The sequence below is a fragment of the Saccopteryx leptura genome, chromosome 6 (genome assembly GCF_036850995.1).
Source record: "Saccopteryx leptura isolate mSacLep1 chromosome 6, mSacLep1_pri_phased_curated, whole genome shotgun sequence".
Classification (NCBI taxonomy): domain Eukaryota; kingdom Metazoa; phylum Chordata; class Mammalia; order Chiroptera; family Emballonuridae; genus Saccopteryx; species Saccopteryx leptura.
In genome coordinates this window covers 70026194-70036562 of record NC_089508.1, presented here as the reverse complement: position 1 = coordinate 70036562, position 10369 = coordinate 70026194, and positions in this window count along the sequence as shown.

Below are 10369 nucleotides of genomic sequence, written 5' to 3'. Positions count from 1 at the left end.
TTCAAAAATTCCATCAAGACAGTGTATCCACGTGGCCAAGACCTAGGGAACTGGGCCGTGTTAACCAAAATCACAAGAGACTGACTAATTTATAAATCAGAACTCTGTCAACTTTGTTCATTTATACTGAGAGCTTTCATTGCCAAGAGAAATACAATGCTCATGACAGTCCAAGCATGCTCTTTCTGCTGGGAAAGTCTAAACTGGAAACCAAATTAAAGAGTAAAAATTTACTCGGTGAGAGCAGCGTCAAAGAAATGGGAACTGAGCAAGCTGGGAAAATAGTGTTATCACAGAGTAGTTAGAATGAATCCCAGTCTAAAAACAAAGGTATACAAAAAAAAAATAATAACTATTTCATTTCTTCAATCTTCCTCTCACCAAGCTGCTAGGAAACCTAACTTCAGTCAGGTTCTTATTCTCCTCTCCTCCCAGTGATTTCTGAAATCTTATGCAAAGCCCTGCAAGTTGGGGTGGAAGTGGGGGTCACCTTTCACATCATGTGGTCTCTGATCCTGCATCATTAGGCTGCCTCAGTAGCCAGTGAGATTTCCTCTGTCCTTCCTAGCATGCTGTCTGCTGATATTTCTGTGCCTTCCATGGGGTATAGGAAGCTTTCAATTGCCCTTAGCTGTCACTCGGGGTCAAGGCTGCCTGTCATTCCATCAGCCTGTTTCCCATGCAGTCACTCCTGGGGTGTGGGGTATAAGTCCTCTTGATCAAGGATACATTGGCCTTTTCACCCTCCCTTCCAAAACCAGAAAAATTTATTTTTTAGGTTGGGGAAAATCCCACCATCATGGTTCCAACCAGACTATATCTGTGTTTTGAATCCACTCTTCTCTGTGGGTCTTGGGCTTGTGTATCTAAATCCAAGATAATTATTAGGAACTTTTTGTTCTGCAGAGCTCTCCCCTGACATAATGAGTGCAGAGACAACTGTTAGCTTGGGTTTAGGGTGAAAAGCTAGAAATACTAAAAAAAAAAAAAAAAAAAAATTAAGTATAGATCCATGCAGATATAGGTAGGTAGGTAGGAATGATATCTCAAGATACACTGCCACATAGTCTCATATAGGAATGAGAACACCCAAGGCTCTCTCTTCCTTGGTCAATGTTGGCATTCAGTTGCATCTATAGTAGCCAACTGTCCTTTTCCTGAGTTCGGTAACAGCTGTTCAGAACCTCTGCCCTTCTGCTGTTACTTCTGCCAGGCATGCTGCATTCGCTTTCTGTCATGTTTCTTTCTGTTGCTGTCTCTGCGTATGTCCTGTAGACAGCCGGGGCCATCTGCCTACATAGCAGTTGGCAATACATAGTGAAGTGTCATTTACCCTCAACAACTCAATAAAAGGGTAGCTGGAATAGGACTATTGGGGTCTTACTGCTCTGAAAAGAGAGACTACTTCACTGACATGCAGCCTGGGCAGTCACACAGGACCTCATGTCTGGTTTAATGTTCTGCTGTCATCATTTTTTAATTATTAATACATTTTTAACAAAGAGACTCAAGCTTTGCACTTGGCCCTACAAATTATGTAGATGGTTCTGCCAAAAGGGTCATCATGAGAGGTCTGCATTTGGAAACCTGTTTCCAGGGTTTCTGAGAATGAGAGACTGTGAAGACAACTAGCTTTCAGTTGCATTTAAGGATTCCATTAGTGGATAATTCTGGTAAATTTGGTTAAGAGATACCTTTTATGGTTGTTTTTTCAGGCTTTTAGAGTGATTTTAGTAATCCTAACAGTCCTACTTGTGATCTTAATGTGCATACTTCTTCCTCATTTATAGCTGTAGTCATACTTTCATTTATGGCTGTAACCTCACATATACAAACTAATTAGAATAATAGAGTAGTTGCAAACTGTATATTAGAATTGATTTAAAAACTGTTTTCAAAATGACCAGTTGTTTATTTGGATGGTATTGACCCCTTTCTGCAACTCAAATGTCTGTGAAAGCCAAACTGGGCCAATGCCATGAACAACCATAAGTTAGTTAAGTTTCTGACTCATGTTGATACATAGGTCATGGGGCATCCTTTGACTCTACATTACCATTAACTGTGTCATTGGCCGGAGATACAACCATGACATCTAAACTTCAGGCTCCCTGATAAGGTTCGGAGAGAGTGCTAGGAATTAGTTTTATCAGTCAATCCTGCTACCTTCTGTCCTGGCACATGCAAAAAGAGTGTGTTCATGACACACTCAAAAAGTTGTGGATTAATGGTAAATTCATTTCTCCAAACATAACAGTTATTGTTTTTTAAAATATTTGTATTATTTCCTGTTAAAAGAAAATTAACTTGGGCACGGAAACTCCAAATCAATATATTATCCCACTAGCTAGAAGAACGGCCAACCTTCAAACTAATCTTTGTATTTATGGGAACTGACAGATGATTCTATCTTCAAATAAGGATCTGTGCAAATTTCCAAAGAACTCGGAATGTCTTTCATCACAGAAAAAAGAATGCCTTGGCCCATTTTTGAAATGATTTATGGTTCTTGTGGATGAACTTTGGGTGTGTATCTTCTGGCTGGCATGCATTGACTTCCCTAATAAGTAGTATCATATATTGAATGTCTTTTGACCCCTACTACATTATATATGCCAACTGCATGTATTAGCATCAAACCAGAAATGCCCTATATTCTCATTAACACTGCCCTTCTTTCCTTATTAATATTCCTTAAATCTTCCAATAAGGAAATCAAAGAGTTTTTGTTTTGAACATTTATACAAGTTAAAGTTAGAGATGTATTATGATTGAATGAATGGTGTCCAATGACAAACTCTAGATTAAGGGTGTTACAAAGTAATTAAAAGACTAGTGGGAGCCAGGACCCACAGGTTCAAGAATTACCCCTGCCTTTACCAGCTGTCTATCCAAAGACATAACTTGTCCTCTCCTGAGCTCCATCCTTTGAAATATTCAAATTGAGGTGAATGTACAAATATATAAATAAACTAATAGCAAATTCAGACTGTGTGATGATTGTTTTGAGGTTTAACATAGATTATTTCGGTAAAAGGTTTTATAAAGGACATTCTCGAAAACGTTGTTTAAAAAAATTGAGACAATATGGGAAAATGCTGCATACATTTTATTAATTCCTAAGGCAATAATCCCCAATCTTGGTTGCATTGCCAGGGTCTAAGCTGCATTCAGATCAACTAAGTCAGGGTCTCTGGGATTGGGGCTTAGGCATCATTATGTTTATCAGTCTCTTCAGGTGATTCCAATGTACAAACTTGAAGATGACTCAGGAAAAAAAAAACCACACTTTTATGAAACTTAACAAATAATTTGGTTATAGCTTCCCTCAGGCACCTGGGATGCTGCAATAGCTAAAGAAATATTTGTTGATAGCACTCCTCCAGATGACTATAAAGAGAGTTGAAAACTCTCACATTAAGTCCATATTATTGCAACTAATTTCTTGTTCAATGAATTATTTGGGAGAAAGGACAGTAGAGCCTGTCAAAAAAATTAAAAGGACTTATCATGAAAAGTCAGGTGGCATGTTGACCACAACCATATAGAAACAAGTAATGAAAAGAGGCAGGAGAGAAAGACAAAGCCCTGTGGGAGCTGCAGCCGGCACGTGAGCACGGGGCTTCCCTTGCCTGCATGTGGTATGCAGAGGGCTGCCTTTGGTGTCTGGCTGATGGTGGAGGATGCCAGGAAAGTGTAAAAAGCTTTATAAATGTGTCTACTGAACATCGCTGACAAGCAACTGGACTCCAGCTCTCCCATCGTTCTCAGGCAGGGTTGCCGTCAGCCTTCCAAGTCTAAGAGAGCAGCTGTGTGATAAATCACTCAGCAATCTGGGAAAGTCCAAGTGTTTTCTTATGGTGAAGAGGCAGCTGCCTTCAAGGTGGTGGTGTCCGGGGGAGAGAAACAGGTTCTATTGAGCCATCTCACACAAGGAATTAAGTAAAGGCTTATGAAGTTTCTCCAGAAAACCTAGAAGAACTGATATTGTTGAACTAGGCTGGGAATTTTATATCTGTGATCACATTTAATGCTCACAGCAACTCTATAGGGTGGGTATTCTATTGTCTGTTTTGCAGATTCAGAGCTTAAGGCTCTGAAAGCGTAAATCAGTTTGTGCAGATCTCATATCTAGAAAGTGACAGAGTAGGGACTTAACCAAGTCAGCTTTCTGCAAATTTGTGTCTCCTCTATCAGAAAGACCTAAGTCACCCCAAGCTGATCAATCAAACTACTCTTCACTTAAGCCAAACAGTTCTGTGGGGTTGCTATTCATGTGCATGCTCTTCTCTCATCCTTGGGTCATGATGTATGTTATTTTCTTCCCAAAAAGTAACTCAACCTATGCGACTGTGTCATATCACATAAAGCCTTGCTAATTTGGAATGTGTCCAGGATCCAGCAGCATCACCTGAGCTTAGTAATAATATAAATCAAGCCTCACTTCATTTTAACAAGATCTCAGAGGGATGCATTAAAGTTTACAAAGCACTGGCCTACATAGAATTATTAACCTGAAAAGGAACTTAGGTCAGTGATTCTCAAATTAGTGTGCATTAGAATTTCTTGGTGGTGAGAGGTTAAGATTCCTAGATCCTTTGCCCAAGGTTCTAATTTGGGAGCTCTGGAGTGAGACCTGAAGAATATGTGTGTGCCTAACAAGCAGCTCAGCTAAGTTAGCAAGACGTGATCTGAGAACAAGACTGTATGTAATTAGCATTGATTCAGGAAGTATATCAATGATCATCTTTATTGATAGATGATGAGACAGATTAAGGAGGGGAAGAAGAAGACAATGTCAAGGAGTGGTAGGTGGCAGAACCAGGGGTGTGGCCTCTGTCCTCAAAGCACACCAGGTTCAAGACTGTAGGCTTTGGAGAAATCCCTAACAAGCCTCTTCCCCCTAATTTGTTTAGGATTTTCGAATTCCTGCTCCAAATGTAGTTGATTAACTCTTTCCTGTGAAGGAAACATTCTGGAGGTAGTGCCACAGGAAACACTGGGAGACACTGGACCTCACTGAGGTCTTTTTTTCATAGACCTGTTTTTTAAGTTTGTTTTATTTTTAATGAATTAAGGGACTGCTTGGGCAAAGAAGAGTTGAAAAGCATAGACCGGAGTAAGAGTGGTACCTACATCTGTATATGCTTATATATACATTATCTCATTCAACTCTTGCAACAGCCCTGGGGGATACCATTTTACAGCCAGTAAAGTACTGCTGGCTGCAGACTCAGGGACTGAACCCAACTTCTGGCTTCAGGGACCTCACTGTTGTTCAATTACCACCTTCTGGGGAAAGTTAGGAAATTCTTCCTAGAAACTGTAAGCAGTTAGTGAACCATAGTTTGTAAACCCAGCAGACCAAGTTAAAATCATTCTTAAGTCATAGTTTTAATTTTATCATTGAGCTCAGTGCTTTTCAACAGCCAGTCTGCAGACCAGTATACCAGAAATTTTGTGCCAGTCCATGAAAGAATTAACTACCCTGATGTTGTATGAAGGTTATAGACACAATAATCTCAGTTGAATTCACTTACGGTCAGGGTGATCTCTGCTTTAGCGGTCCCCAAAATAAATCTCTTATTTTCACCTGTCTCCAAGTGTAAAAAGGTTGAAAACCACTGATCTAAACCACAGAAATCCAGTATCACCCCTAGTGCTTTATTGCATCCCTTAGGAAGAAAGGCAAAGTGGAAATCTTATCTGTGGGTGCTTTTATTCAAAAATCATATTTGGCTTATCGAGGTGATCACTTCATGAGATATATAAATGTCTAATCACTGTGTTGTACTCCTGGAACTATATAACATGTCAGCTGTAATTGAAAATAAAGTCTTAGAAATCATATTTTTTCTTTTGGGATGTAACATAATATAGTGAAAAAGCATAATTTTTGGTTAAAATCACGCTTTCTCCATTTCTTAGTTATATAATACTGGGCAAGTTTTTCTAATATCTCTGACCTGGCTTTTCTCATCAGTAACAAGTGCCATTATCAAAATCATACAGATAATGCTATTAATTACCAGTCTGAATCAATGCTTGGAACCTAGTGAGCATTCAGTGCATCTAAGTCATTGCTGAAATGAAGAACACATTCATTCTGGTCAGTATTTTCCCCCAGATAATATGCATGAAAGCTTGCTTTGTGTTACTCTACTTCATCTCCAAGATTCCCTGTCTCAGTAAGGGGTCTCACTGTCTATATCAAGGTACCAGAAGATTCACTGTCTGGTGAAGGCCATCTTTCTGGTGTATGGATGGCTGTCTTCTCATGAAATCCACACGTGGCAAAGAGCAGAAAGGAGTCAGCTGAAACCTACTTAACAATAACCTGGGCTTATTTTAATTTCCCCCTATCCTTGGTCAGTTAATTAAATCAATATTCAAGCTGGGTTATTCCTATTTTTGAAGTTGTTGTCAAATCTGAAGACTAGTTCCCATCCCTGCATCCCAGTCTGATTCTGTCCTTCATTAGCTCTCTGATAGGCTGTCAAAGTACTAGCTACAAAGCTGGTCTTCTCTCAGTCAAGGATCTCCCAATACTCCATGCAACTGTTAAAGTTCTCTTTGTTAAGTGTGACTCATTATACTAAACAAAAAATACAAAAACAGCTGTCCTTTGTAAATAGAACATTCCTCTCACTTGGGGTGTGTCTGAGATTTCCTCATGATTGGATTCAGCTTATATAGTCTGGACTAGGGCACTGTATATGTAACAGATCCTCAGAAGATCACCTCTGCAGGCACTGTTCATCTGTCCCTGACTAGGGAGCTGAATTTTGGTTATCTGGTCAAAGTGGTAATAAGTGTAAATAATTCCCAGTGAAAATAATTTTGAACTTATAAAAAAGCTGCAATAATGAGACACAGTACAAAGAATATCCATATATACCTTTGACCCAGAATCATCTATTGTTAACATTTTATTTTATTAGCTTCATCATTTGTTCTATCTCTGTATAGAAATTGTTGTCTGAACTATTTGAGGTTAGATTATATATATCATGAATTTTTTTTACTACTAAATACTTCAGTGTGTATTTCCAAGTACAGAGATATTCTCTTATGTAATCACGATACAGACATCAATACCAGTAAATTTGAAATTGACATAATATTTTTTATCTAATCCACCATTTGTATTCTACTTTTGTCACTGAACTAATTAATGCCTTTATGACATTTCCCCCTCTAGTACAGGATCCCACCTAGGGGAAAGCATTGCATTTCATTGTCATGTTTCTATAATCTCCTGTTATCAGCTAAACATTTGTGTCTCCCCAAAGTTTATGTGTTGAAACCCTACCCACCAAAAAGTTGTCATTAGGCCACGGGGCCTTAAGAAGGTAATTAGAATTAGATGATATTATAAAAATAGAGCCTCATGAAAGGAATCAGTGCCCTTATAAAAGTGCTAAGAGAACTTGGTTTTCTCTGCTCCCTGCTATATGTGAACACACAGCAAGAAGACAGCCGTTTATCAGTCAGGAAGATAGTCCTCATTAGACACTCAATCTGCCGGTAACTTGATCTTGAACTTCTCGGCCTCCAGAGCTGTGAGAAATAAATATTTTATGTTTAAATACCCAGTTTATGCTATTTTTGTTATAGTAACATCAAAGGACTAAGACACCTCTTTTAATCTAAAACATTTGCATGTCCTTTGTCATTTTTTAAGAAAACAGCTTCACCCTTTTTTGTTGTTGTTAGTAGAATGTTCAACTTTTTTTTTTAAATGTTTTTTATGATTAAATTTAGGTTATATATTCAACCAAAATACTGCATGGATAATGGTGTGTCCTCCTCTGGGTGTCTATCACATAGAGTCACATGATGTTCGTGTACCTCCATTAGTATATTGATTTTGATTGCCCTGAAAGTCGTTGTTCATTTTCTTCTCTATGTAATTACTATTTTTTACCTTCAAAACTAATAAGCAATATGTGAGGAGATAGTTTAAGACAATGCAAATGTTCTTCTCTTTACTAAAACTTTTCCCTAGATTTAACAGTTATTGATGAGTCTTGCTTGATGCAATCTTTACTATGATGGCTGCAAAATGATTATTTTCCATCTCTCATACCCCCTCCACGTTTACAAGTTAGCTGTCAGCATTATATTGTAAGCAAGAACCCTCAATTCTCACTCATTTATTTATTTTTTTTTATTTACTTATTTATTATCATTATGGGTTTACAAATTTTCATTTTTTTCAACGGGTTCTAATTCACCTTTGTACTTAAGTACAGGGGATCCTCGGATTACAATAGTCTTGGCATTCAATGTTTCAAGTTTACAATACTCACTCCCAAAAAAACTTTTTAAAAATTGTGACGTGAGTGTTATGGTTTACGCTGTTAGCAACATACTTAAAGACTATGTAGGTAAACTAGTCTGGTTGCAAACAGCAGAAGAATATGCAGTAACATGGTTTATGAGTGAGAGAGTCGGTGTCCCCCAGTACACTTACCTATGCCATTTTGGACTGTTGAAAGTGCAAGTGTTCCATGTGTGCTGCTTTGTTTGGGAACATTTTGCCCCTCCATATGGTTCCTAAATGAAAGTCAGAGTCTTCAGATGGTAGTGCTTCAAAGAAGAGGAAAACCATCACAATGGATGTCACAGAGCTACTGGCATCACCTGGAGAGAAGCTGTCTGCTGAGGACCTCATCCAGCTGGGAAGCAGCTGATTGAAGAGGAAGAGATAGAAACCCCAGAACCCAAGAGATTTACTACCAAGTGTTTGGCAGAAAGTTTTTTTATGGTAGAGGATGGGTTGGCAAAATTTCAGGCTGAGGACCCCAGCGATGACAGATTCAGTAAGGTCTAGAGAGCTGTTATGGATGCCTTGTAATGCTATAGGCAGATTTTGAAAAAGAAGAAATCATCAACTTTTCAGACTAGCCTGGAACAATTCTTTAAGGAGATAGGCCTGCAAACAGATCCTGTACTCTCTACATCAGCTGCTTCTTGAGAAGAAACACCTGTAGTGCAGGTAGAATCATCCCCAGCATCTCCTGCATGTTCCTTAGGCATCCTGATTCACCTGACCCAGTATCTTCAGCACCTTCTGCAGGTTCTCCTGCCTCTCCAGCTTCCTCCTCCCAATAGGTCACTCTCTCCAACCTTGCAATGCCCCTTCCAGTGTGCAAGCCAATCACAAGAATAAAGGTAAAGAATATTTTTTACACTAATTTTTTTGTCATTTTTTCTGTTACTACAGTACAGTGTACAGTACAGTATATTTACATTCTTTTCTTTTTTCTATGGCTTGTTTGTGTTTTTACGTTCTAGATTATAATTTTACAACTGTGTTAGGATAGGTAAGTGACTTAGGCTAAGGTATGTTTCAACTTACACCAAACTTTGGGTTACATCACTATCATAGGAATGAAACTGTGTTGTAACCCAGGGACTCCCCTGTGTTTTGGTGCTCAAAGTATCCCAGATTTGGCCAGTTGAAATGCTTAATCTAGTACTTTGGCCCTTGTGAAATGACTTTTTTGATTCATTTAAAGTACTTCCTTACTTCCATGCTCATATTTTACCTACTCTGATTCATACCTTACTTTCAGGCTCACAATTTACTTAGGCAGGCATTTTTTCTAACTTGGTTACTTTAAGTGGATAATGGCTTTAGGAACCAATATTTGGGTTTTATGTAATGATCATTGCTACTGAGTATTTTTTTAAGTCTTGGTCCTTTTAACTGATAGAAGTAGGAATTAAATATGTGTGCACACATGTACACACATATATGAAAAAATATATATATATATACACAAAAATATATTCAATATACATATAAATACATGTATACAAATGTACATATATACCTGCATGTTTACATGTGTACAATACATGAGTAGACATAACTTATAAATCATCAGTTCACACTGATACCTCCAATTCCAATTTATGTTAATGAATTTTTTCCTTGCTGTTTTCTCATGCTATATTTGTATGTCTTTTCCTCCTTAGTGAGAACTTTGACTCCTATCAATATTAACATGTTAGGCAGATGACATCAGAGTAATGGCTGCATGAGAGATACTCCTGATTTCTCCCCTTGAAATTTCCACAAATTGAACAACTATAATATAGTGAAGGAACCCCAGCTGGGCTCACAGGCATGCCTAAAATATCCATGCACCCAATCAACTAAAGGTGAAAAGGGTTGAAATGGGAGTGGAAGATGAAACACACTCATGGAGGGCTCTGGAGAAAAGCCCAAAGTGACTGGGGTTTTTTCTTGGCCAGGTCTATGAGGTGGAAGGTAACTCAGGCTGTCTGGGTTTTGTCTACTGGGATATAGAAGGAAAGCCTGGAGTGACTGGGTCTCCTTCTGCTGGAAGGAGTAGAG